We start from the raw sequence: 26864 nt of genomic DNA, 5'->3' as shown, positions 1-26864 counted from the left end.
ACAGTCAGAGTTTTATACTTAATCCATATCCTTCAGTAAATGAAAAAAGCTGTTATTGTACTGGTTACTTTTATAACAAGAATGATTAAAATTCATCTGTGACTATTTCTCCCACCTTTGTCTCTGTCTAGATTTCTTGAGTTACAAAGTTGAAGTAGGTTTATATACGCCCTGTCCCTCTTCCTGTTAGCATATGAACCGTTGCAGGCATTGAATAATTCTCAAGATTCTCATATGGGGGGGGGGGACTTTGCTGCACTAATTTAGCAGTTAGTGCAGTGGGTTGAAGCTGATATTTCCTATGGCAAGAGTGCAGGGTCGGAAACCTTTTCCCCCTTTTTTTGTAACTTTTTTTGGCTACTTTTAATTTTTATTCTCACAGATACCCTAGTGTCTACTGGTGGTGCAGAGGGCCAATATCGAATATTTACCTATAATATTTGTTTGTAGAGGGAAGGTGCAGGGTCTGAACATTTTTGGTGCCATTAAGGCATGAGAGAGCTCCCTGGTGTCGATCCCCCTGACCTACATTGTCATTTTTTAAGTGCCATTAAGGCATGATGCGAATTATAATCCCATGTAGCTAGGGTTCTCCTGCCAACGTCTTGCTTAAGTGCAGTTAAGGCATAATTATAAAGAGTTATTCCTGATGTCAGGTAGTCCAACACCAACATTTTAAGAGTTCTCTTTGGGGGCTAGTGTTCCTCCAAAACAATGTTGCATGAGCTGCTTTTCACTCTAGGAGAGTCTGCATGTATGAGCTGCCCCACCCCAACCAACCAACCATGCACCCACACAGCCCCTTCCCATATGGCTGCACTCACAGATGCACCCACTCATTCATATGTACACACACCCACCCACCCACACACTCTTACTTAACTACTCACTACCCTCCCAACTGCGACCTTCTAGACACACACACAGATATCCCCTTAATACTAGCTGGCTGCTAAACTCCCCAGTACTTACCTCTACTCTGATGCTTTATCACAAGTGGCCAAGAGGGGCCATGCTAAGTTACCCAGCCGAGCGATGCTTAAATGCCTTACTTTAGGCAGCTACTGGGGAGAGCACATGGCTAATTAGTTTATACCTCTCATCTGGAATGCATCAATAGCATCTAGCAAAACTGTAAAGTCAGCCCACCTCAGTACTGTACCTCTATGTGCAAAAACATTCTGAAGGTCTCCAAATTCAAATTTGGCTAAAATGCCTTGCATACAAATGTCCCAAACACAGACCTGCATATGCCTTACAGTGTAAATGGCTAGAAAACTACATAGTCACTTTATGTAACACAACTTCTGTTTAGGATGGGAAATGCACAATATGTACAGATCGCCTCTGTGCTGGAGCTGACATAACAGAACTAAAAGTCACACATATAACTATAAGTAAGAAGTAGTGACGTTTTATAACAGTTTAAATATGTCAGCAAAAATTTCCAGCAATAACTACAACAAAATGGCTTACACAACTTAAGAATTAGCTACCTGTAAGTCCTTACACTTGGAGTCACAATCTTAACACAGTTATGTACTTGAGTGTCTAAGTAACCAGAAATATTGGTGTCTGAGATGCTGTCCTATATATGCATACACCAAATTAAGGCCACTACAGGCCTTACAGTGCGACAGTGTGCAAAGCAAAGCTCCTTAATATTTGGTTTATATAAAGTATGCAGGAAAGCCATCAGTTCAGGGAAGGTAATGTGATACATGTATATACATACAAATGGGAAAAAGACTTCTTGATAAATACAACAGTATTCATCAAGTATAAGTTCGTCTTCTAGAAGGAGAGATTGACTCCGATGAAGGTCCAATATTAGGCCTGAGGTCAAGGTCTTCATTCAACTTACTAGTTCCTCATGATAATCAGAATCACGGTTTTCTCTAAAGAGGTACCAGAGGAGCCTAATTACATTATGTTAGTCGGAAACAGCAGTGATGGACATCTCCCTTCCACCACAATGATGATGATGCGGGAAATAGCTAAAATGGCACCTCAATTCCATCCAACCCAGCAGGCTTTCAGGAAGGTGACCCCTACTTGGGGAAAGCATGTCCGGCCCATGAATATTCCATCTACTTGGTACTTCTGGCTGCCCAGGACTCTGCAGAGGAAGACTGAGTCAGTGTACCCTTTGGTGACATGTCACATAAGAGGCTATAATCTAAGAAGACAACCTCTCCTGACTGGGCTTGCAAATGGTAGGTCTTTTACATGCACTTTTGGTGGTCTCCAATAACAGATGGTCCCTTCCATTTTTCTTCTCTTTCTTATATACCTTTAACGACAAAAAACAGTTCCTGCAAAGCATTTGACTAAAAATACTTCATTGTTTTCTTGAAAAAAATTAAGAAATGACCTATCATCTTGTAGTTGGTGAAACCACAAGCAGTGACACACTCTTAAGGTGCCTGTCCTGCAGGAGCATCTTTTGCCACTGTTGCATTTGTAAAGCATGACCTCAAGATTTTTCATTTGTTTAAAGGTGTTTAGCTTTATTTGCAAATCCTGAGTTCAACTGCCATTACAGATAAAGTTACATTTCTATATGCCTACTCCAGTTGTTCCAGTTGCCCACACAGATAAAGTTACATTTCTGTATGTCTACTCCAGTAGTAATGCTGGGCTTTGAAGAGACCCCAGTCCTAGTCTTAATGTTATCAACAATTTCAAGATGTAGAAAGAAATAAAAAGACAATAGTGACCGAATATGGGAATGAGGACTGATCATTGGGAACTCCTTCATCCATTCTAACCCAATCTCAATTATTACCTAACAATGCTAGTCGACTAACCCTATTGGACAGCCACTAATTAATCCACTCCATGATAAATGTGTAGATGTTTGGTATTATTATGTGGTGAAGAGTCGAAGGTCTTGGCTAAGTCTATTTACATGACTACAACTGCTAACCCTTATTTACTACAGCAGATAATGGCACATAAAACTCCACTAAGCACATAACAGCGGTTCTGCCCTGAAAAAAAAAAACAACACACATGGTGAGCACTGCCTTCTGCTATGAAATGCTTTTTGGATGCCATCAGCAATCTTAACAAACAAGTTTCAAAACACAGTGACAAACTTAACAGCACGATGATTCTGAATCTGGCATGTGCATCCATCTTTATGAATCAGAGCTACACTGACCAACTTCCAGTCCTTTGGCACTATTTGCAGTTTAGTCAAAACATCTGTCATTTTGTGAATAAAGCAGCCAGGAATATTATCGGGGACCATGCTGGTATTTTTATTCACATTCTGTAAAGCTGCATAAATACTGTCAAATCTACTGGACAACTGAACTAAACTAAACTACATTTCATGTAAAGTATAAGCCTGGCCTGTGACTTTTCTGAAGCATGTGGTGAAAATAGTACATATTTCTGATGGTTCCACTACCAGATTACCTTCATGAAAAATGGGTTTGACCATACCATAGACTTATGAAAATGAATTTACATATTTAAAAATGATTATTTTGTCATTTTGTGTGGCAAGATGTTCTTCAACATTTGTTTTTGAAGCAACATCTGTCTTTTTTTGGTTACTAGCATCCAAGTTAAAAAAATCTGTATGCTTTCATGCTTTGTCTGACTTTATACTTCTTATAAATATACTACGTATGCTTTTTATATAGCATTTAGTGCTTCAGATTTTTATTGCAACAGCGCAGTTTGATAACAAATTTTCCTTATATTTTTTAATACAGTTTTTTTTTTTCAAGGAAGCTACAAATATGTTCCTTAACTGCATGCATCCACTAGAAGAAAAATCTTGACAGATAGCCAGTCAGTGTTCTTTTCCGAGTGTAAAACTAATGCTGTGTTTATTTTTTCTGGTACATACATGTACTTGTCAATATAATGCAGGAATGCCTGATAGTTTTCTACCCTATGCCAGAATGACCAGTGCTTCTCATTGGTTTCAAGAAAATGAGTGTAGCTGAAAACTAAATTTCATGGTACAGGTTATAGCTGTTATACTACAAACAACTAAACTCATCCTGTATCTTTATACTGTTTTTGCATTTCATGTGACATTTCTGGTATGACAAAAGATTTCAACCCTTAACGTCCACTTACAGCCCCAAGAGTTACACTATGAAGGAAGGTAACCATTTCACTGTTATTATCAAACCAGCGACCTGGAGTCAAATTCCAATTCTCAATGACAAGTGCGTTTGTGTATTTGCGGTACATGCAGGAGATTGTCTGCATTCCTGAGTTGCACTCATTAGGGACTGCCTCTTGGATCAGATACAGAATCATTATCCCATCTAGCTGTATTGGGGGCACAGAGACAAAAGATCTCATGACATTTTGCATGGTGAAAAGCCATCATGTCTTCCTGAATGTCCTGGTTGAATTCCTGTCATTGACAATACCACCTATAGTCACAGCTGAAAAGAATTAATGCAATTTTCTGACTATCAGTAAAATAATAAATACATAAAACCACTGCATTAAAAGCAAACAGGTAAGGTCGCAACACCAGCAGATCGCTTCACAACCCCCTTCTCATCACCAGATGGCACTGTGTCACTGAACAAATCCTCTACTAATACTTAGTAATTTAGTAGTCCGTAAGAATCTGTCACACCCCGGGCAGACTTTGTTACTGTTTTTCTTCATTTCTATCTGAATATCAACTTTCGTGAAAGTGTACAATCCTTTTAAACAATGGTCAGTATTCCATTTTTGTTAACAGGTTTGCTGTGGAGATTGTTATGCCCTTATTTAGAACCAATCCTACATACTGGTGTCCTCGGTACTTGGATTTGTGCTTTTAAATAGTAATACCACGGTAGTTCTACTATTGTGTGGGCCTTGCTTCAGCAGACTAGGGTTTAAAAAAAACACATCAATCACGCAAATGACTGAAAACAAAAAACAATCAATTTTTGTAGACTAGGGCAGAAGTACATTAGCTATGTTTAGTTTGTGGAAATGAGCCAAATGAGAATTTATTGTTTTCTTATGCTACTTTTCCCCGGTCCTTTTCTTCAGAGGTTTCTTGACATTGGAAACCTACATTCTGTTGCGGCTCCTACTAACTTCACTCATTTTTGGGACTTCATTTGTACACCCACTCAAACTCTTTTAATTTCTGCTGGATAAGTATGCTGGAGTTTGTACCATACCTTCCAGGCTCTGTGGATCAAACTTCTGGCTTCTGGTTTGTTTCTACGAGATTGCTTACATACTATGCATTTTATTTAAAATCTGAGAAATGCAACTTCATTTTAGTAAGAATTTCTAGACTGGAAACTAAAACTTAACTTGAAGATTAGGTTCATATGTAGGTGCTAGGCTATCGGCCCTAGGGCCTATACAAGCCAAGCCACAACGATTTCCAGGCTATTGCTTCCCACCAATATTTACTTTCCTGGACCCCTGTCTAGCAGGGCTACTGATGTGATCCCCGGGGTGAATTTCCTATCTCCCATCCAATCATCAAAGTTCCTCTTGAAGAGGGCCATTGAGGCACTCTGCCTGACGTGTATGGGCAGCCTATTCCAGAGTATGGGGAGTTTCTGGGTCAAGAACCTATCCCTCCAGCATCTTCTACTCATCGTGATGACAAGGTTAGGATCCCTGGAGTATGTGGCTCAGAGGGATTGGGATTTCTTTAAGTGTAGCATGTCCAACAACTCTGGGTTTGACACGGCCTTGTAGGTTCATAGGTAGGTACTAGGCTATCTGCCCAACGGCATTTATAAGCCTAGCCAGAGTGTGTCAGCTTTCACCGACCCATTGATTAATTAACTGAGCCTCTGTCAAGAAGAGCCAATGAAGTGATCCCAGGGGTGTATTTTCTGTTACCCATCCACTCGTCAAGGTTTATCTTGAAGTGTGTTAGTGAGGGGCTCTGCCTAATGTAGTTAGGAATTTTGTTGCAAAGCATGGGGAGTCTCTGTGACAGGAATCTATCCCTCCAGCATGTTCTATTTATTGTTGTGGCGAGGTTTAGCTCACCAGTGTGAATGGCTCGCAGTGACTTGGATTTCTTTAGGTGGAGCATGTCCATCAATTCTGACTTGGACACGGCTTTGTAGGTCAGGCGGAGATCACCTCTGAGTAAGCAATATGCGACTGAGTACAGCTGGAGTTTTTCCAGTCGGGCTGCATAGGGACATATGTTTGAGGCAAGTAATCCTCTTGGTGAGGTACTTCTCTGGTCTTTCCAGAAGTTGGAAGTGTCTTATGAGGTACATCCCAAATGAGGCATTGTACTCTATGATGGGTATGATGAGTGATGAGTAGAGGGGCACTATAACCTCTTTATTTCTAGATGCGAACCCTTTAGTAATGAGATGGGCTACATAGAAGGATTTCCTAACTACTTTGGCAATATGATTGTCAAAGGAGAGGTTACTATCTACCTGGGTCCCTATTTCTCTTATTACCTCTTCTGCATTAAGGGGGATGCCACCTATGTGGTAATTCATGGGTGTTTTGTTTTTCCCAAACGGGATGGCTATGCATTTTTTGGCATTTAGCTTGAGACCATGACTTTAACACCAGGTGTCCGTCTCAGTAAGGCCCTTTTGGAGAATGTCCATGTCAGCCGGAGAGTCAATTATGGCTCCCAGTTTGCAGTCATCGGCGAACTTAGTTAGCCATAGTCCCCCTGTGTTTGCCTGTACTTCTGAGAGGTATATGCCAAACAGTAGAGGTCCCAGGACAGAGCCTTGTGGGACACCACTTGTGACTGGTTTAGAGTCAGACCTGGAGCCCGCTATTCTTACCGTGTGAGTTCTGTCTGTAAGCCAGTTGGCAACTCATCTCGTGACATAGGGGTTTATGTTCAGGATGGTGAGTTTTTCCATAATTCCCGAGTGGGGAATGGTGTCAAAAGCCTTGGCGAGGTCAAGGTAGGCTGTGTGAACTACCTTCCCCTCATCTATGGCCTTGGTGACTGTCTCGAAGAAGTCAACCAGGTTTAGTAGGCATGATCTGCCCTTAACAAAGCCGAACTGGGTCGGGTCAAGTGTTTGGAGGTTCCCAATGTCTTTGTTAATGAGTTCCATGATGATGCGCTCCATAGCCTTGCAGACCAGGCTAGTCAGGCTTATGGGGCGATAGTTACCAGGGTCAGTTGTGGCCCCTCCTTTGTGGAGCGGAATAACCGTTGCTGTGCGCCATTCTATGGGCACATAGCCTGTGGAGAGGCTGAGGTTGAACAGTGTGTTTAGGTGGGGGGGTTAGTTTGTTCTGTAGTTCGTGCAAGACGCAGCCTGGGACACCATCTGGCCCCATTGACACTGTGCTTTTGGCTTTTGAAAAGACTGTTTTCACCTGTACATCTGTGATTTCTGGGACACTACACTTTTCCTTTATTGTTGTGGGCCCTTTTGGGGGTGAAGTTTGCACTGAATCTATCTGCCAGGATGTTGGCAATATCAGTGGGTTCAGTATATTTTGTGCTATTTTGCACTAGCTCAGAGAATATTTGTGAGTTGCCACTTAGATTCTTGACATAGCTAAAGAAGGTTTTGTGGTTATCTTTCGAATCCTTGGCTATTTTTCTTTCGAAGTTAGCCTTGGAGGATTTTATGAAGGACCTTAGTTTCTTACTGATACTGATCAGGGATATCTTTCCTTCTTGGGATTTGCTTTTTTTCTGAACTAGTTTCCTCCTTCTGTTGTTTAGCCTGTTTATGGCAGGGGTCCACCAGCCTGGCTTCCTTCTCTTAGGGGATTGAGTCTTGGTTTTGCTAGGGATGGCATGATCCATGCATCCTTGTAGGTGCTCATAGAGTGCATTTGTAAAGGTTCCTGCATCTTGGACACTGTTACCCTTTAGCGTGGGGGCTGTGAAACTTACCACCTCTGTCTTAAGCAAGGTGAAGTTTGATACAGAGAAGTTTTTCACTGTGGTTTCCTTGGTTGGAGGTGGTGGTGTGGTGTGGACATCTCGAGTGATTAGTTTATGGTATGATCTAACCAGTGACAGGTTGACCTCCGGTGTGGAACACCTGTCGTCCATGTTGGTGATGACCAGGTCCAATATGTTTTCACCTTTGGTAGGGGAGTTTACCAGCTGATCCAGGGCATTTGAGATGATAAATTCCAGGAAGCGCTGGACCTGGGAGTTTGTACTTGAATAGTTTTCCCTAGTTAATGGTAGGGTAATTGAAATTGCCCAATATCAGGGTGTTCGGTAGGACCTTCATGTTTTCCAGTGTCTACAGAAAGGAAGAGTGGTGGTCCTGGGTCATGGAGGGTGATCTGTAGCAGGCCACAATTTGCAGTGCAGATTTGCCCGATGTTAGTTGCACATAGATGATCTCGGAGGTACCATGCTGTGCCACTAACCTGGAGGTCTAGGTATCCTTGATGAATATGGATACACCCCCTCCCTTTTGTGTTTCAGTCCATGTTCTGTGGCCGAAATGTGTGGTATGAGTTATAGCCTGTAGTGCTGGAGTGCTCTCTGGAGCCTTGAACCAGGTTTCAGTTACTGCACAGATGTCAACATTCTCCATACTGAGGAGTGCTTTGAACGTGTGCATTTTGATATTTAAACTCTTGGCGTTGAGTAGCATAATCCTCATTTTTTTACTTGTGCTGTTTACGGAGGTGGGTCTGAATTTTGAGCCTTACCTAAAAAAGGCACTATGGGGCCAGCAAGAGCCTTGGCCAGTATTCGAAAGCCAAGGGGTGACAGGTGCAAGCTGTCTCTTGCGAAGACACTGGATGTTTAATCATAGCCTCACCTCAGTCTTCGTGCCCACAGAGTGGCGCACAGCTACAGTCATCCCACTCCACAAGGGGGGATCCGCTTTGGATCCCAGGAACTACCGTCCCATCAGTCTGATAGGTGGTCGGAGGTCAACCTGTCACTGGTTAGATTAGACCATAAACTAATCACCCTGAATGTCCACACCCCACCACCATCCCCAACCAAGAAAACCACAGTGAAAAACTTTTCTAAAGCAAACTTTGCCTTACTTAAGGCAGAGGTGGTACGTTTCACAGCCCCCACGCTAAAGGATAACACTGCCCAAGATGCAGAATCCTTCACAATTGCACTCTATGAGCACCTACAAAGATGCATGGATCATGCCATCCCTAGCAAAACCAAGACTCACTCCCCTAAGAGAAGGAAACCAGGCTGGTGGACCCCTGCCATAAACAGGTTATACAACAAAAGGAGGAAACTAGTTCAGAAAAAAAGCGAATCCCAAGAAGAAAGACATTCCTGATCAATATCAGTAAGAAACTAAGGTCCCTCATAAAATCATCCAAGGCTAACTTTGAAAAGAAAATAGCCAAGGATTCGAAAGATAACCACAAAGCCTTCTTTAGCTATGTCAAGAATCTAAGTGGCAACTCGCAGATATACTATGAGCTAGTGCAAAATAGCACAAAATATACTGAACCTACTGATATTGCCAACATCCTGGCTGATAGATTCACTGCAAACTTCACCTCCTTCGCACCTTCAAAAGGGCCCACAACAATGCCGGAAAAGTGTAGTGTCCTGGAAATCACAGAAGCACAGGTGAAAACAGCCCTTTCGAAAGCCAAAAACACAGTATCAATGGGGCCAGATGGTGTCCCAGGCTGCATCTTGCACGAAATACAGAACAAACTAACCCCCCACCTAAACACGCTGTTCAGACTCAGCCTCTCCACAGGCTACATGCCCATAGAATAGCGCACAGCAACGGTTATTCCGCTCCACAAAGGAGGGGCCACAACTGACCCTGGTAACTATCACCCCATAAGCCTGACTAGCCTGGTCTGCAAGGCTATAGAGCGCATCATCATGGATCTCATTAACAAAGACATTGGGAACCTCCAAACACTTGACCCGACCCAGTTTGGCTTTGTTAAGGGCCTACTAAACCTGGCTGACTTCTTCGAGACAGTCACCAAGGCCATAGACGAGGGAAAGGTGGTACACATAGCCTACCTTGATCTCACCAAGGCGTTTGACACCATTCCTCACTCGGGTATTATAGAAAAACTCACCAGCCTGTACATAAACCCCTACGTCAGAAGATGGGTTGCCAACTGGCTTACAGACAGAACTCACACGGTAAGAATAGCGGGCTCCAGGTCCGACTCTAAACCAGTCACAAGTGGTGTCCCACAAGGCTTGGTTCTGGGACCCCTACTGTTCGGCATATATTTCTCAGAAATGCAGGCAAACACAGGAGCGCTATGGCTAACCAAGTACGCCGATGACTGTAAACTGGGAGCCATAATTGACTCTCCGGCTGACATGGACATCCTTCAAAAAGGCCTTACTGAGACAGACACCTGGTGTCAAAGTCATGGCCTCAAGCTAAATGCCAAAAAAATGCATAGTCATCCCGTTTGGGAAAAACAAAACACCCACAAATTATCACATAGGCGGCAGCCCCCTTAATACAGAAGAGGTAATAAGAGATCTGGGGACCCAGGTATATATTAATCTCTCTTTTGACAATCATATTGCCAAAGAAGTTAGGAAATCCTTCTTTGTGGCCCATCTAATTACTAAGGGGTTCGCATCTAGAAATAAAGAGGTTACAGTGCCCCTCTACTCATCACTCATCAGACCCATCATAGAGTACAATGCCCTATTTGGGATGCACCTCACAAGACACTTCCAACAGCTGGAAAGACCACAAAAGCACCTCACCAATAGGATTACTGGTCTCAAACATATGTCCTATGCAGCCCGACTGAAAAAACTCCGGCTGTACTCAGTGGTATATCGCTTACTCAAAGGTGATCTCTGCCTGACTTACAAAGCTTTGTCCAAGTCAGAATTGATGGACATGTTCCACCTAAAGAAATCCAAGTCACTGTGAGCTACACGCTCTAGTGAGCTAAACCTTGCCACAATAATAAACAGAACATGCTGGAGGGATAGATTCCTGTCAGAGAGACTCCCCATGCTTTGGAACAAAATTCCTAACTACATTAGGCAGAGCCCCTCACTAACACTCTTCAAGAGAAGCCATGATGAGTGGATGGGTAGCAGAAAATACACCCTTGGGATCACTTCATTGGCTCTGCTTGACAGAGGCTCAGTTAATTAATCAATGGGCGAAGCCGACACTCTGGCTAGGCTTATAAATGCCCTCGGGCAGATAGCCTAGTACCTACTTATGAACCTATGAATCTATTTTCTGCAACAGTTTCTTCCTTCTGTTGTACAGCTTGTTTATGGCAAAGGACCACCAGATTGGCTTCCTTTTTTAGAGGACAGTGTCTTGGTTCTATTTGGGATGGCTCAGTCCATGCACAAGTGAATGTGCTCGTACATCACCTTAGTGTAGAATTCAGCAGTTGAACCTCCAGTTCTCATCTGCATGGGTATCATGAAGTTTGTTCCTTCTGACTTGAGAAGCATGAAGTTGGCTTTGTAGAAGTTTTTACGGAGGTTTCCTTAAAAGGGGGGGGGGGTGGATGTCAAGGATGATTAGCTTATGGTCTGATCTGCCCAACGAGGGGGTGACCACTGGTGTGAAGCAATGATCTCCCATGTTGGTAATGACCAGGTCTAGAATATTGGTACGCCTGGTGGGACAATGAATTAGTTGCTCTAGGGCATTGGAATTTATGAATTCTAAGAACCGTTGAGCAAAGGTGTTGGTACAGGAGTGGTTTTCTCAGTTAATGGCAGGGTAGTTGAAATCATCTAGCATTAGGGTGTTTGGTTGTATTTTAATATTTTCCAGTATGTTTAGAAAGGTGTAGTGAGAGTCTTGGGGCATGGTGGGGGATCTGTAGCAAGCTACAATTTGTATTTCAGTCTTACCTAGTGTTAGTTGCACCTGGAGAATTTCAGATGCATTGTGTTGCAGCCTGGAGGTGTGAATATCCTTGGTGAATATGGACACTCCTCCACCTTTAATGTTTCGGTCCTTGATTTGGAGACCGAAAAGTGTGGTATGAGTTGTAGCATGGTATTGCAGTGGTGCTCTCTGGAGCTTTGAACCAGGTCTCAGTTGCTGCACAGATATCAATGTTCTCCATTTTTAGGAGAGCCTCGAGAGAGTGCATTTTGAGGTTTAGACTTCTAGCACTGAGTAGCATTACCTTCAGATTTTGCTTGCTTGTACCCATTACAGTGGTAGTTTTGCCCTTTGAACCTTGTCTAAAAAAGGCACTATAGGGGTGGCAAAAGCCTTAGCCAGTAACCTGAATCCCAGAGGTGACAGGTGCAAACCATCTCTTGCAAAGCATCGTGGTTTGTCAGTCATGTAGTCCCAGGCAGACAGATACTGGATCCCCTTTGAACGACACCAAAAGTTTAGCCAATTATTGAAGTCAATCATTTTGCCCTTATACTGTGGTATCATTTTGAGCGATGTCAGGATGCTATTCAGGGCTAGGGTCATACCTACCAAACAGCTCGACTGACAAGAAATAGGTTTATTCGTACTTTAAGTGCGGTCCGTTACATGCACTTTTCGTCGGAGCACAAACTCCAACTTCCTCAGAAAAATTTCAAACAAGAATTCAGTTAACGCAGCCATAAATAAGCTTATGGCTTAATTACCATCAATAAAATTCCTAAAGTGCCAACAATTAATTTTAAAGCAAGTGATATTTGTATTTAACTAGTTAGAAATTGGTAAGAAGTTAAAATTAAAGGCACAAATTCGCTCTCATGTGAGTGTGTACGAATATAACAACAAGAAATAGCCTAAAATGCAGCATATTTCAAAATTACAATACAATTTAAAGATAAAATTTGAAAATACAATTTAAAAATAGAATTTTAAAAATGTGAATCAAAGTACATAAACTAGTCTCCAGAGTAACAATGGATCTGCTTCCCAATCTCGAAATTTTCAGAACAAAGCCTCTCGAAACAACGCAAGGAACAGACAGACAAGGAACAGGAGGAAGAAGTGGTAACGTCTGGGGCTAGTAGCGATTACCATCCTGAAGAGTCCCTGACTGTTAAAATCTTACTTAATTCTAGCCAAGACTTTAAAGTATACAATTACACTGATCTACTTATAGATATGGAAACAGTGGATTTATTATCTAAAGGTTACACATTTATCCCTTCTACCCAGTTTGACATAGCCCACACTCTAATTGACCTTAAACTTTTCATTAGGAAATTGAATTTGGTTAACTTGATGGGCAATGAACTCAATACTAAATCAGAATTTTATATATCGAGTGTGTATAATCCTCCCTTACATCCATTATTAGCATTGTTTGAAAAAATTACAGAAATGGATTTAAGGAATTTGAAAGAGGCTAATAGAAACCACCAACACTATAAGTACAACACAACTAGGGAACAAAGGGAAATTTTAAACCTCTTAAAACAAGCCCCAATTAGAATTATGAAACCCAACAAGGGCGGGGGACTTGTCATAATGTTTACCACTAACTATGAGACTAGGATGTATTCTATACTTGAAAGTGCCACTTACTCCAAAGCTTATATTAATGAGATGAATTTGGCACAAAGGAGAGTTAGGTCATTGATTGAAGAACTGTTTATTGAGGCAAGAATCGACAGCGATATGTACAATTATGTAGTATAACCTACTCCTAGAACTCCTGTTCTCTTTGGTGTACCTAAGGTACACAAAGACATAAATGATCCACCAATGAGGGCCTTAGTCGATGGTAGAAATAGCATTACTTACACATGTGCTAAAGTGGTTGACAGAATCCTTCAAAAGTACATCAAGAAGGAAGGTCAGATATGCAAGGACTCTTGGTCCTTTCTTGAATCAGTTAACAATCTTAGCTTCTCAGTTGAGAGTTACTTCATTACAGTAGACGTGAAAGACCTGTATTCTTCCATCCCACACGATGTAGGAATCGAATGGACAGGGCATATGTTAAGGACCTTAGGAGCCCCAGCTAATGAGATCAAGTTAGTGGAAGAACTCATTGATACAGTTTTATCATACAATTTTATAAAGTTTAATAAAGAGATCTTCCACCAAATAATTGGGGTAGCCATGGGTTCCCCGTGTGGAGCTAGTCTAGCTAACCTAGTGATGGCTTTTTGGGAGAGATCTTTTGTCCTCACCAACAGCCAGTTTAAAGATAACATCATTTTTTACACTAGGTTCCTGGACGACATATTTATCCTTTTTGAAGGATCAGAGCATCAAGTAGAAGATTTAATTATTTCCTTCAACAATAGTACCAATTTCCTTAAATTTACCTACAATTACAATAAAGACATGACTGAGTATTTGGATGTCTTTCTTAGGAAGGATTATCTTAATAAGAAATTTATTTCTAAGATCTATAGGAAAGATACTTACTCGAACATGTTTTTACACTTTTCTAGCTGTCATCCAACTTGTCAGAAGAAGTCTGTGGTAAAGGGTCAAATGGTGAGAGCAGCCAGAATGACCTCTAGGGATGATGCGTTCTTGGAAGAATGCTCCATTTTAACTGAATTCTTCCTTCAGAGAGGATACCCCCTAGAATTTATCCAAGACATTTCTGATGAGGTAAAATTTAAAAGAGAAACAGGTACATATATTCACATACTTAATGGGAAATACAAAGAAATGGAGGATAACACTGAGGGCCAGCTTAATAATAGGCAACCGAATTTTTATTGTAGCTTGATTCTCACTTTTAATCTAGATGCTTACACAATTAGGAATATCGTGACGAAAAATTGGCAGTTGCTCCTTAATGACGGCCATTTTAGAACCCTAATCCCCGACAAACCAAAAATAACATTTAAACGTGGAATTAACTTAAAAGGGATCTTAGAGGGAAACAAACAAGCCTTCACAAGTAAAGCCGGCATGCACAAGTGCAATATGTGCACTTATTGTAAATACATAGATGAAGGAAATAGTTTTACTATAAGGAACATTATGTATAAATCCCAGGTAAAGTTTAACTGTCAAAGTAAACAAGTGATTTACCTAGCTAAGTGCACTCAATGCGCAGCATTCTATATAGGTAAAACAGACAGGAAACTTAACGAAAGGATATATGAACACATTTATTGTATAAACAAAAACTAATTGGACAACGCCTTAGCTAGGCACCATAGTGAGAACGAAGGACATGAATTTTTGTTTCGTGCTATAGATCAAATATCGAAAGATGAAAGAGGGGGACCAGAGTCACTTAAATTGGAAAGAAGGGAACTTGTCTGGCAATTGAGAACTAATGCTAGTCAACATCCAGGCATTAATGAGATGACATCTATTAAGTGTATCCTTAGATTGAAGAATCTCGAGAGATAATACTGAGATTATACAACAATAATAATTAAAATAAAATAAAACACAAAATAATAAAAATAATAACTTAAGATACACTTTTAAACTAATTTAAGAGAAACAGCAGTAAAAATTAGCTATTATCAGACACACTTTTATGAATACATTAACTCATTTCTCACTAGCTGTTGACAACAAGGGTATAGGCTTTTTATACACGCATGTTTGTGTATGTATATATATTAGGTACATATACATACATGCATGCATATACATGCATATAATCTTTATAAGTGTGGATATTTTATTGTCATAGATATTTTCAGAGATATTTTGTTATAGACTTTTAAACTACTTTTAGCTTCTAGTGATAATACAGAGTCACGTGAACTATATTATAACATGGATACCTTAGAGCACCAATTTGGAACTTTGACATAAAAAGTTAGTAGTATTCTATCAGTGCACGTTTTTATTATGTTTCATCATGTTTTAAACGTGCATTCGCTTTTAAGATAGGTAAAGTAATAACAATACTATTATTTAAACTAAAACTTGTATTGAAGTTATAATATTGAGTGACTACATATATATTTAATTTGTAATTGGTTCTGTACAGAGACTAGTTTATGTACTTTGATTCACATTTCTAAAATTCTATTTTTAAATTGTATTTTCAAATTGTATCTTTAAATTGTATTGTAATTTTGAAATATGTTGCATTTTAGGCTATTTCTTGTTGTTATATTCGTACACACTCACATGAGAGGGAATTTGTGCCTTTAATTTTAACTTCTTACTAATTTCTAACTAGTTAAATACAAATATCACTTGCTTTAAAATTAATTGTTGGCACTTTAGGAATTTGATTGATGGTAATTAAGCCATAAGCTTATTTACGGCTGCGTTACCTGAATTCTTGTTTGACATTTTTCTGAGGAAGTTGGAGTTTGTGCTCCGACGAAAAGTGTATGTAACGGACCGCACTTAAAGAGTACGAATAAACCTATTTCTTGTCAGTCGAGCTGTTTGGTGGTTATCGGATCCTTTTTGTGGTTTACCAGTTTGCTGTTTGCCTTTTCGACTAGGGTCATACCTGCCTGGGCTACATGATTTGAGAGCTCTTCCATGTCTCTTTTCATGTAGTCCAGGGAGGTATGTCTCAAGTCATTCACTCCAACATGGACAATGACAGAGTCATATTTGTACCTGTTGTGGAGTGACTTGAGTGCATGCATTATGTGGCAGATCCTGGCATCCGACAGGCAACTAACTGTAATTTTCTCCTTGTACAGCCTGTTGAGTGGGACATCAGTGTGCCTGACTATAGAGTTACCTATGACTAAAGTGTTGGGTACGTTGTCTTGCCTTAGGGGCTACTGTTGGGAGGAACATTGGTGTTGTGAGCTATGTCACACTTTGGTTGTTTTTAGGGGTGGTGTTTGTTTGCGTTTCACCTTCGGAGGTCCTTGTTGCTTGGGCAGGTTAATGTTAAGAGCCTCCATATATGTGGGTTTTGTGTTGCTATGTGTGGGTTTTGAAGGACTATGTGTTGTTTGAGGTGCTGTGTGGGTGTTAACCTTCTCTCTTGACTGTCTAGCACAATCTTGGCTGGAGAAAGCTTTGCTTCCAGTTTGGCTATGTAAGTGCATCTCTTCCAGGTTGTAATGTTTGCTGCATTGCCCCAGTGTGCCCAGATTCACCAGGTGAACAGGAGAAATCACCTGAAACTGACCCTTGAACATGCCTGGTTAGGTGCTTTCTTTGTGTAGTACAGGAGCTGTTTTCCCTTACTTTTTGGCAAGGTACTTGCAATTGTAGCCTGTCTAGTACCTACAACTATTTTCTCCTTATTACCAAGGAGAGGTGAGTGCTTGTAACAAATTAAGGCATCCTAGTGCTTTTTAGCGAGTTTTAGAGCAAGTGCTAGTCACATGTATACAGATTTTAGTGCTACTGCTGATAAACTAACTAGTTCTAAGGGAAAATTCAAAAAGCAGACTTTCTGGCACCAGGAATAGTTTGACTTTCGCCCCACGGTGCACAATCTTTATGCCAGAAAGTTGAAAGGGATATAAATCAGTCCAAAATGGCCAAGAAAATTACAATTTCAGAGCTGGAAACCACTCCTCTAGTGTTACATAGGCAGTACAATGCTCACCACTCCCACTGGTAAGCAGTAGGACTTCCCTCTACCACAGCAAAGTCTGGATAGCTTTGAACACTGAAACTAAAGTCCTGAAACCAGCAAAACCTGGAAACTGGACTATTTTAGTTAGAAAAGGCGGGAAATTAGCAAACAAGATAGAATTTTTTTTTTTTTTGTTAAATCAGGCTAAACAATGCTATAGTAAATAAGCACAGGAAGGCTAATGCACTTCAGTGTAGAGCCCAGAACAGTAAACTCAATTAAAACTTTGTAAAATTAGAAAACTTTTTAAATAAAGTAAAGCAAGGGCACAACTGGAAAATGACTTACAGGCAGAAATACAGTGAAATAAGTAGCTAGCCTACTTTTTAAGCTTTCTGTGAACTGCAGGTAATAAAAATGACCAAAAGTTCCACACCAGAGGTCAATTCCTCGTTGGTCAGATCCGACCACAAGCTAATCAGCCTAGACATCCACATCCTACCCCCCACCCCCAATTAGTGAAACCATTGTAAAAAAACTTCTCCAAAGCCAACTTCACACTTCTTAAGACAGAAGTGGCAAACTTCATGACACCCATGCAGACGTTCAATAGAGGTATGACTGCCGAATCCAATACAAATGCACTTTATAAACACTTACACGAATGCATGGATCATGCTATCCCTAATAGAACCAAGATGTTATCCTCCAAAAAAAGGAAGCCAATCTGGTGGTCCTCTGCCATAAACAAACTCTACAACAGAAGAAAGAAACTGTTGCAAAAAAGAGTAAAATCCCATGACTGGAGGAACTCCCTGGTCAACCTCAGTAAGAAGCTGAGATCCCTCAAAATCCTCCAAAGCTAGTTATGAAAACAAAATTGCCACTGACTCTAAAGACAACCACAAAGCATTCTATAGCTATGTCAAGAATCTAAATGGGAACACTCAGATCTGCTCCGAGTTACAGCACAATGGCACTAAATATACAGAACCAACTGATATTGCCAACATCCTAGCAGATAGGTTCAGTGCTAACTTTACCCCCCTCTCACCCCCTAGAGGGCCCATCTCTATACTGGAAGAAAGCAAAGTTCCTATAATCACGGCTGCACAGGTAGAAAACACACTCTCCAAAGCCAAGAACACAGCATCCATGGGACCTGACAATATCCCAGGCTGCGTTCTACACGAACTACAGAATGAACTGGCACCCTACCTAAGTACCATGTTCAATCATAGCCTCACCTCAGGCTTTGTACCCACTGAATGGCGCACCGTGACGGTTATCTCACTCCACAAAGGGGGAGCCACGACGGACCCCGGGAACTACCGCCCCATTAGCCTGACGAGCCTGGTCTGCAAGGCCATGGAATGTATCATCGTGGAACTCATAAACAAAGACATTGGTAATCTCCAAACTCTGGACCCTACCCAGTTTGGATTTGTAAAAGGCAGATCATGTCTCCTAAGCCTGATTGACTTCTTTGAAGCAGTCACCAAAGCCATAGATGAGGGTAAAATGGTTCACACAGCTTATCTAGATCTCGCCAAGGCTTTTGACACCATCCCCCACTCTGGAATTATAGATAAGCTCACTAAACTAGGTATCAATCCCTATGTCACGAGATGGGTTGCCAACTGGCTCACGGACAGAACCCACACTGTGAAAGTAGCGGATTCCAAATCTGACATCAGACCAGTGACAAGTGGAGTACCACAGGGTTCAGTCCTGGGTCCTCTCCTGTTTGGTATCTACTTCTCTGAAGTGCAGGCCAACACAGAAGGTCTTTGGCTAACAAAGTTTGCAGATGACTGCAAACTGGGAGCCATAATCAAAACTCCTAACGATGTGGACAAACTACAAAAGGGCCTCACTGAGACAGATACCTGGTGTCAAAGCCATGGCCTGAAGCTCAATGCCAAAAAGTGTATTGTCATCCCCTTTGGTAAAAACTCTGTACCCATGAACTACCACATAGCTGGTAGTCTACTTAATGTCGAAAATGTGATAAGAGACCTAGGGACACAGGTGGACAGTAGTCTCTCCTTTGATAATCACATCGCCACAGTGGTCAGGAAATCCTTCTACGTGGCTCATCTCATCACAAAAGGATTCTCATCCAGAAAAAAGCGGTCATTGTTCCCCTCTACTCATCACTCATTAGACCCATTATAGAGTACAACACCCCTTTTGGTATGTACCTCACAAGACATCTACAACAACTGGAAAGACCACAGAAATACCTCACAAAGAGGATTACTGGCCTCAAACAGATGCCCTATGCAGACCGTCTCAAAAAACTACAGCTTTACTCCATCGCATATCGCCTACTCAGGGGTGATCTCTGCCTAACATACAAAGCTATGTCAAACACAGAGCTGTTGGACATGCTCGATTTAAAGAAATCCTAATCCCTCCAAGCTACACGCTCTAGGGACCTAAACCTTGTCACCACAATAAACAGAACATGCTGGAGGGATAGATTCCTGTCCCAGAGACTTCCCATACTCTGGAACAGACTACCTATCTATGTCAAACAGAGCTCCTCATTAGCACTCTTCAAGAAAAATCTTGATGATTGGATGGGAAATGGGAAATTCACCCCGGGGATCACTTCTGTGGCTCTGCTCGACAGGGGCATAGGAAAATAATTTTCTTGGGTGGCGAAAGCCAGGGTACATTTTTTGGCTAGGCTTGTATGGCCCTAGGGCCGATAGCCTAGTACCTACCTATGAACATATGATCAGCAAAAAATAGAAAACTCAGCAAAAAGTACTTGTAGTTAGCCAGAACGTCTCTCTTGTTTCTGGTGCTGTAGTAGTCTGCAGGACCTGTTATTAGGTTTGTTCTGTTTTTCTGTGAGCCCAGTTTGGTCTTGTTATTAATTACTTCATTTATAGTACTGTGTGTGGCATCTTTACTGTTTTGTATTGTTTGCTGTTTAATTTCTTGTCAGTTTAATTTACTTTGTCTAGTTTATTCTGTAAAGTTTTAATCAGTTTAATGTACTTTTGCTAGTTTATTCTGTAAAGTTTAATCTGTCTGCATTTGTTTTAATGGTAACCACTTGACTTGTTGGGACAATTGTACCCTTTACATCGAATCCTGAAAAATGGAGATTGTATGGCTGAAATAATGGACTTGTATATACCAAGTACAAGATGATAATTTCTTGGAATATTCCCTTCTTTCTGAACCGATCTCAGAGTTGGTATATATACGTTTGGGTGGTGTGGAGAGCTTGTCCCATATACTGGGGGGTGTAGGGGGGCTTGCCTCCTGCAAAAAAAGGAAGTTAAAAGTAGAAGAGTGATGTTTGAGATTCACTCTTTGTGCCTGTAGTTTTGTTCTTTTTCTTCCATCGTGTTGCCACTTGGCATTTGGAGTGCCGACATTTCAATGGGGAGAAGTTTTAACACCTCAGACATGTACTATTTATACTTTGAATGGAAATATATATAAAACTCGGGAGAGACAGTCGGCAGAATATATTCCTTTTTCTTAACAAAATATTTTATGTCAGTCAAAAAATAGCTCTCACCATGGATTAGCAAAGGTGCAGAAACACCCACATAAACTCGCTCTTCAGCGCTGTGGAACAATAAATATGAATAGGCAGTATTCACTTCACCGAAGGTAGCCCTGTTCTTTAATATTCAAGCAGAGCACACAGGCATTCCTTGTAAAACGATAGTCCTCACAGCTAGGTATAATCCGCACAGCTAGGTATAAATCACTTCTCCAATACAATCCAGAAGTAGATTAAAACAAATTTTTAATATAACAATGACATAGCAAGCGCTTTCACCAGAAGGCTTCCTCAGGCCAATAAAACAATCATTATAAAACAGGGTATATATACTAAAAACCAATGACATCACTTCCTTTCAATTAAATTTCAGACATAATCTACCAATACTTTTACAAAAAAATTTTTATATAAAAATAACATACAGACATAACTAAGACTACCACTATATATTACTAATTCAAGCGCCATACACATAGGCTGCATCAATTAACTGTTCTTAAATATACAGCAAGTGCATCGCTGTCAACTAACAGCGTTTAGATATATACGCAACAAATAGTGGCATTAACCTGAATAATTTAAATATTCAACAAGCGTACAAGTAAATAAGTTAGACAAGCAACACCTGACATGACAATTGTAACTGGAAGATACTAAAAATCATACCAATATGAATGCATTCTTAATAAAACCCTTTTTCAAGGAAAATCTGTTGGCTCTGTTATTTCCTAAAACCTTGATGCATAAGCCGCTAGTAACATCGCTAACATGAATAATCATTCAAATCCTACGCTTTAGCTGCATCCACCAAATACAGCGCTGGCTTAGGTGACCTCAGTATTCAACTAAGGGCAATCAAAAATAGCGATATTTGTCTAAATAATCTAAATATTCATTTTAGACAAATAATAAATATACAAAGCAATGAATTAAGTAACACATGCAATTGTAACTGATGTAAGATCATGTCTGTATAACAGAAATCATTGCGAAATCCATTTCCAAAAACGATCATTACTTTTGTTTACAATATACCTGAATATATACACCACTGATTACATCACTAACTTAAGTAATCATTTAAAAATAAATATTTAAATAAATATATATTGAATGTGAATGTATGTACATATATTGTGAAATGCATTATGGTACCATGTTAATTATAAATGTATAAATAAATATATATATATATATATATATATATATATATATATATATATATATATATATATATATATATATATAAATATAAATATCTTAGAATAAACATTACCCTAAATTCTGAGTTTCCTGGCCTTTAACATAGGTCTGATAGGAACCCTATCATTTAACCCTGGCTCCCGGTCAGCTCTTAATCTTATGATCCACTTAGTTTCATTTTGTTCTGTCTGATTCTGAATATTACCCCTCCTGATGGTTGGATAATTGACATAAATAACCTTAAAGCTGAATGCGTGTTCAGTAGAGGTACTAAGGACATGTTTGGAGAGTGCGTTTCTATCTGATTGGATCCGGATGTTATATAAATGCTCTCTAATTTGTCCTTCAATCGCCTGTCAGTCTTGCCCACATAAAAGGCCGGGCAAGACTTACAGGTGGCAAGATATACAACATGTTGTATATCACAACTAGCATGCAGACGAAATCTATAACATTGCTGTGTGGTAGGATGTATAAAAGTTCCTGTCTCATCTATGGTGTAGCAATAATTAAATTTCTGACATGGTCAAGTAACCCCATAGTTAATATTTGTCATGTGTTGGTTATCAATTCTGTTAGAACTGCATAACATTCTATATAAATTAAGTTTATTTTTATATATAAACCTTGGTAGATCACCCACTACTTCAAGTATGTGAACATTTACAACAATTTTTAGAACAAGTGAACTCATTGACATATTACTTGAAATTTACAATGACTGCATCTGAGAGTTTAGTCTCATATCTGGATGTCTATGTAGAGAGATTACCTAATGGTTTCCTGAACACTGGTGTCTACAGGAAAACATGCTATAGGAATTCACTCCTGCATAGATCCAGTATGCATCCAGGGTTTATTTTTAAAAACATTGTCAAAGGACATGCCATGCGGGTGTCCAGACTGAATTCTACAGAGGAAGGGTATAATCACGAATTGTATGAACTTAAACAACAGTTCATTGAACGATCCTATGATTTGGAAGAAATTAATGAGGGACTTATAAATATAGATACACTTAGGAAAGGTAGATCCTACCATCATTTTGCAGATCGTAGTAAATGTACTTTAGAAACAGAATGTGCACCTAATAATTTTCATGAAAGGGAGTTTAGAGTTTCAATATATCATACCCAAGATGTTAAAGAAGTGAGAAATGCATATATGAAATTCTGGGACATCCTAAAAGTGGACACGACAATACGTGAAGTAGTGGGTGATCTACCAAGGTTTATATATAAAAATAAACTTAATTTATATAGAATGTTATGCAGTTCTAACAGAACTGATAACCAACACATGACAAATATTAACTATGGGGTTACCCGACCATGTCAGAAATTTAATTATTGCTACACCATAGATGAGACAGGAACTTTTATACATCCTACCACACAGCAATGTTATAGATTTCGTCCGCATGCTAGTTGTGATACACAACATGTTGTATATCTTGCCACCTGTAAGTCTTGCCCGGCCTTTTATGTGGGCAAGACTGACAGGCGATTGAAGGACAGAATTAGAGAGCATTTATATAACATCCGGATCCAATCAGATAGAAACGCACTCTCCAAACATGTCCTTAGTACCTCTACTGAACACACATTCAACTTTAAGGTTATTTATGTCAATTATCCAACCATCAGGAGGGGTAATATTCAGAATCAGACAGAACAAAATGAAACTAAGTGGATCATAAGATTAAGAGCTGACCGGGAGCCAGGGTTAAATGATAGGGTTCCTATCAGACCTATGTTAAAGGCCAGTAAACTCAGAATTTAGGGTAATGTTTATTCTAAGATATTTATATATATATATATATATATATATATTTTTTTTTTTTAAACATTTATAATTAACATGGTACCATAATGCATTTCACAATATATGTACATACAGTCACATTCAATACATATTTATTTAAATATTTTTAAATGATTGCTTAAGTTAGTGATGTAATCAGTGGTGTATATATTCAGGTATATTGTAAACAAAAGTAATGATCGTTTTTGGAAATGGATTTCGCAATGATTTCTGTTATACAGACATGATCTTGCATCAGTTACAACTGCATGTGTTACTTGATTCATTGCTTTGTATATTTATTATTTGTCTAAAATGAATATTTAGATTATTTAGACAAATATCACTATTTTTGATTGCCCTTAGTTGAATATTGAGGTCACCTAAGCCAGCGCTGTATTTGCTGTGTTAGCACTTATGTGCTGTTGGTGGACGCAGCTAAAGCGTAGGATTTGAATGATTATTCATGTTAGCGATGTTACTAGCGGCTTATGCATCAAGGTTTTAGGAAATAACACAGCCAACATATTTTCCTTGAAAAAGGGTTTTATTAAGAATGCATTCATATTGGTATGATTTTTAGTATCTTCCAGTTACAATTGTCATGTCAGGTGTTGCTTGTCTAACTTATTTACTTGTACACTTGTTGAATATTTAAATTATTCAAGTTAATGCCGCTATTTGTTGCGTATATATCTAAACGCTGTTAGTTGACAGCGATGCACTTGCTGTATATTTAAGAACAATTAATTGATGCAGCCTATGTGTATGGCGCTTGAATTAGTAATATATAGTGGCAGTCTTAGTTATGTCTGTATGTTATTTTTATATAAAAAATTTTTGTAAAAGTATTGGTAGATTATGTCTGAAATTTAATTGAAAGGAAGTGATGTCATTGGTTTTTAGTATATATACCCTGTTTATATAATGATTGTTTTATTGGCCTGAGGAAGTCTTCTGGTGAAAGCGCTTGCCATGTCATTGATATATTAAAAATTTGTTTTAATCTACTTCTAGATTGTATTGGAGAAGTGATTTATACCTAGCTGTGAGGACTATCGTTTTACAAGGAATGCCTGTGTGCTCTGCTTGAATATTAAAGAACAGGGCTACCTTCGGTGAAGTGAATACTGACTATTCATATTTACTGTTCCACAACGCTGAAGAGTGAGTTTATGTGGGTGTTTATGCACCTTTGCTAATCCATGGTAAGAGCTATTTTTTGACTGACATAAAATATTTTGTTAAGAAAAAGGAATATATTCTGCCGACTGTCTCTCCCGAGTTTTATATACATTTCCGTTTATGGTCTGAATTGAAGGGAGAGCCAATTTCTGAGCAGCAACCATTGTTTTTATATCACTATTTATACTTTACTTATCACTGTTATATAATCTTACTATACTTAGGGAAAGTCTTACGGTGCTTCATGAGACTGGTCATTTCCTTCCACTACTTTGTTGGGTAAAACTGAATAAAGGGCTTTTTGATTTAAAGCAAGTGCTTTGATACAAGTTTGTTGTAAGAAATTTATTCACAAGTCGTGCACATAATGCTGTCATCAGTATGAGACAAAGTGAAAAAGTGATGCCTGTAAAGGATCAGAAGGAACATGAGTTGCAACTCATGGACATGGAAAGTACAGTTGTGTACACTTACCATAAATGTAGATGTTTGAGTTTATTCACTGTTGCAGTCATCACCTGTGGGTTATCCCTGCTGTGGTAGCCCTTTGCTGGCCCGAATACCAGAGTCAATGTTTTCCTGCGTCAGCTGCTGTCTGATGTCAGGTCGACAGTGCTATAAAGGAAAGCAGCCAACACCATTACATCAGTTTTTCTTGCCCTAACCAGTCACAAGCACAAGTAAACATGGTAAAGTGTTCCTGGTGGCTAAAAGCCACCGTTAGAAACTAATGTCTCCCTAAAGAAAGAAGATATAAGGGGGAAGGAAGGTGGGAAACCAGGACTGCAACAGTGAATATAATCGAACATCTACATTTACGGTAAGTGTACACAACTGTACTTTGTTCTTTGTGCTTCACTGTTGCAGTCATCACCTGGGGGAGGATTCCCAAAACTGAGGAGAGGGTTGGTAGGATTAGTAACAGACCTAGGAATGGGTCAGCATGCTGTGCAGAACTGCAGAGGCAAACCCTGCCCTAGCCTTAGAAAATAGAGGTAGGTGGTAATGCTTGGTAATGGTATGGACAGAAGTCCAGGTGGCAGCTTCCAGGATGTCCCTAGTGGGAACTCCTTTGAGGAATGCTGTGGAAGGGGAGGCTGCCCTAGTGGAATGGGTTCGAACAGACTTGGGGGGGGGGTTCCCATGTAAACTGTATCAGAAATGGATACAGTGTGATATCCATTTGGAAATGGTTTGTTTGGAAATGGGCTTCCCCTCTGCCCCTGGGGCAAAGCTGACAATTAATTGGTCTGTTTTCCTTAAGGGTTTAGTATAATCCAGATAGTATCTGAGCTGTCTGTGCATGTTTAGTGAGTGCAGAATTCTTTCCCCCTCGTTTTGAGGTTAGGAAAGAAGGTGGGTAGATGTATGTCCCGGTTCAGAGATACATTAGACACCACCTTGGGCGTAAAGGAGGGATTAATCCTCAGGGAGACCCTGTCTGCATGGAAGATGATGAAGGGCTCAATAACCATCAGTGCCTGAAGTTCTGAATCCCTTCTGGTTGAGGTAATAGCTTGGAGAAAAGCAGCCTTCCAGGAGAGGTATCTTAGTTCTGCTGAAGCAGCAGGTTCGAATGGTGGTAAAGTTAGTTTTACCCAAAGCATAATTCAGGTCCCAGGCTGGAATGGGTGGCCTTCTGGGAGGTCTGATATTAGAAGCCCCTCTGAGGAACTGTTTAATCAAAGAGTGGGAGAACAGGGGCTGTTCTGTATAAAATGAGCTGAAATGGCTGAGGCGTGCATTTTAATAGAGGAGAAGGACAGGCCACTATTAAGTAGCTCCGCTAGGTAGTCCAGGATAAGAGAGATGG

The 26864-nt window shown here is 40.0% G+C and overlaps 1 protein-coding gene across 4 annotated transcripts in view; it reads right to left on the bottom strand.

Moving 5' to 3' along the window:
- CABIN1 (calcineurin binding protein 1) overlaps positions 1–26864 on the bottom strand; it is a 4301447-nt gene that overhangs the window by 647699 nt on the left and 3626884 nt on the right. The window lies entirely within an intron of this gene.

The sequence above is a fragment of the Protopterus annectens genome, chromosome 4.part0 (assembly GCF_019279795.1).
Source record: "Protopterus annectens isolate FY-2018-M chromosome 4.part0, PAN1.0, whole genome shotgun sequence".
Classification (NCBI taxonomy): Eukaryota; Metazoa; Chordata; order Ceratodontiformes; family Protopteridae; genus Protopterus; species Protopterus annectens.
The sequence above is the reverse complement of the archived record's forward strand: the minus strand, read 5'-3'. Positions and strand labels throughout refer to the sequence as shown.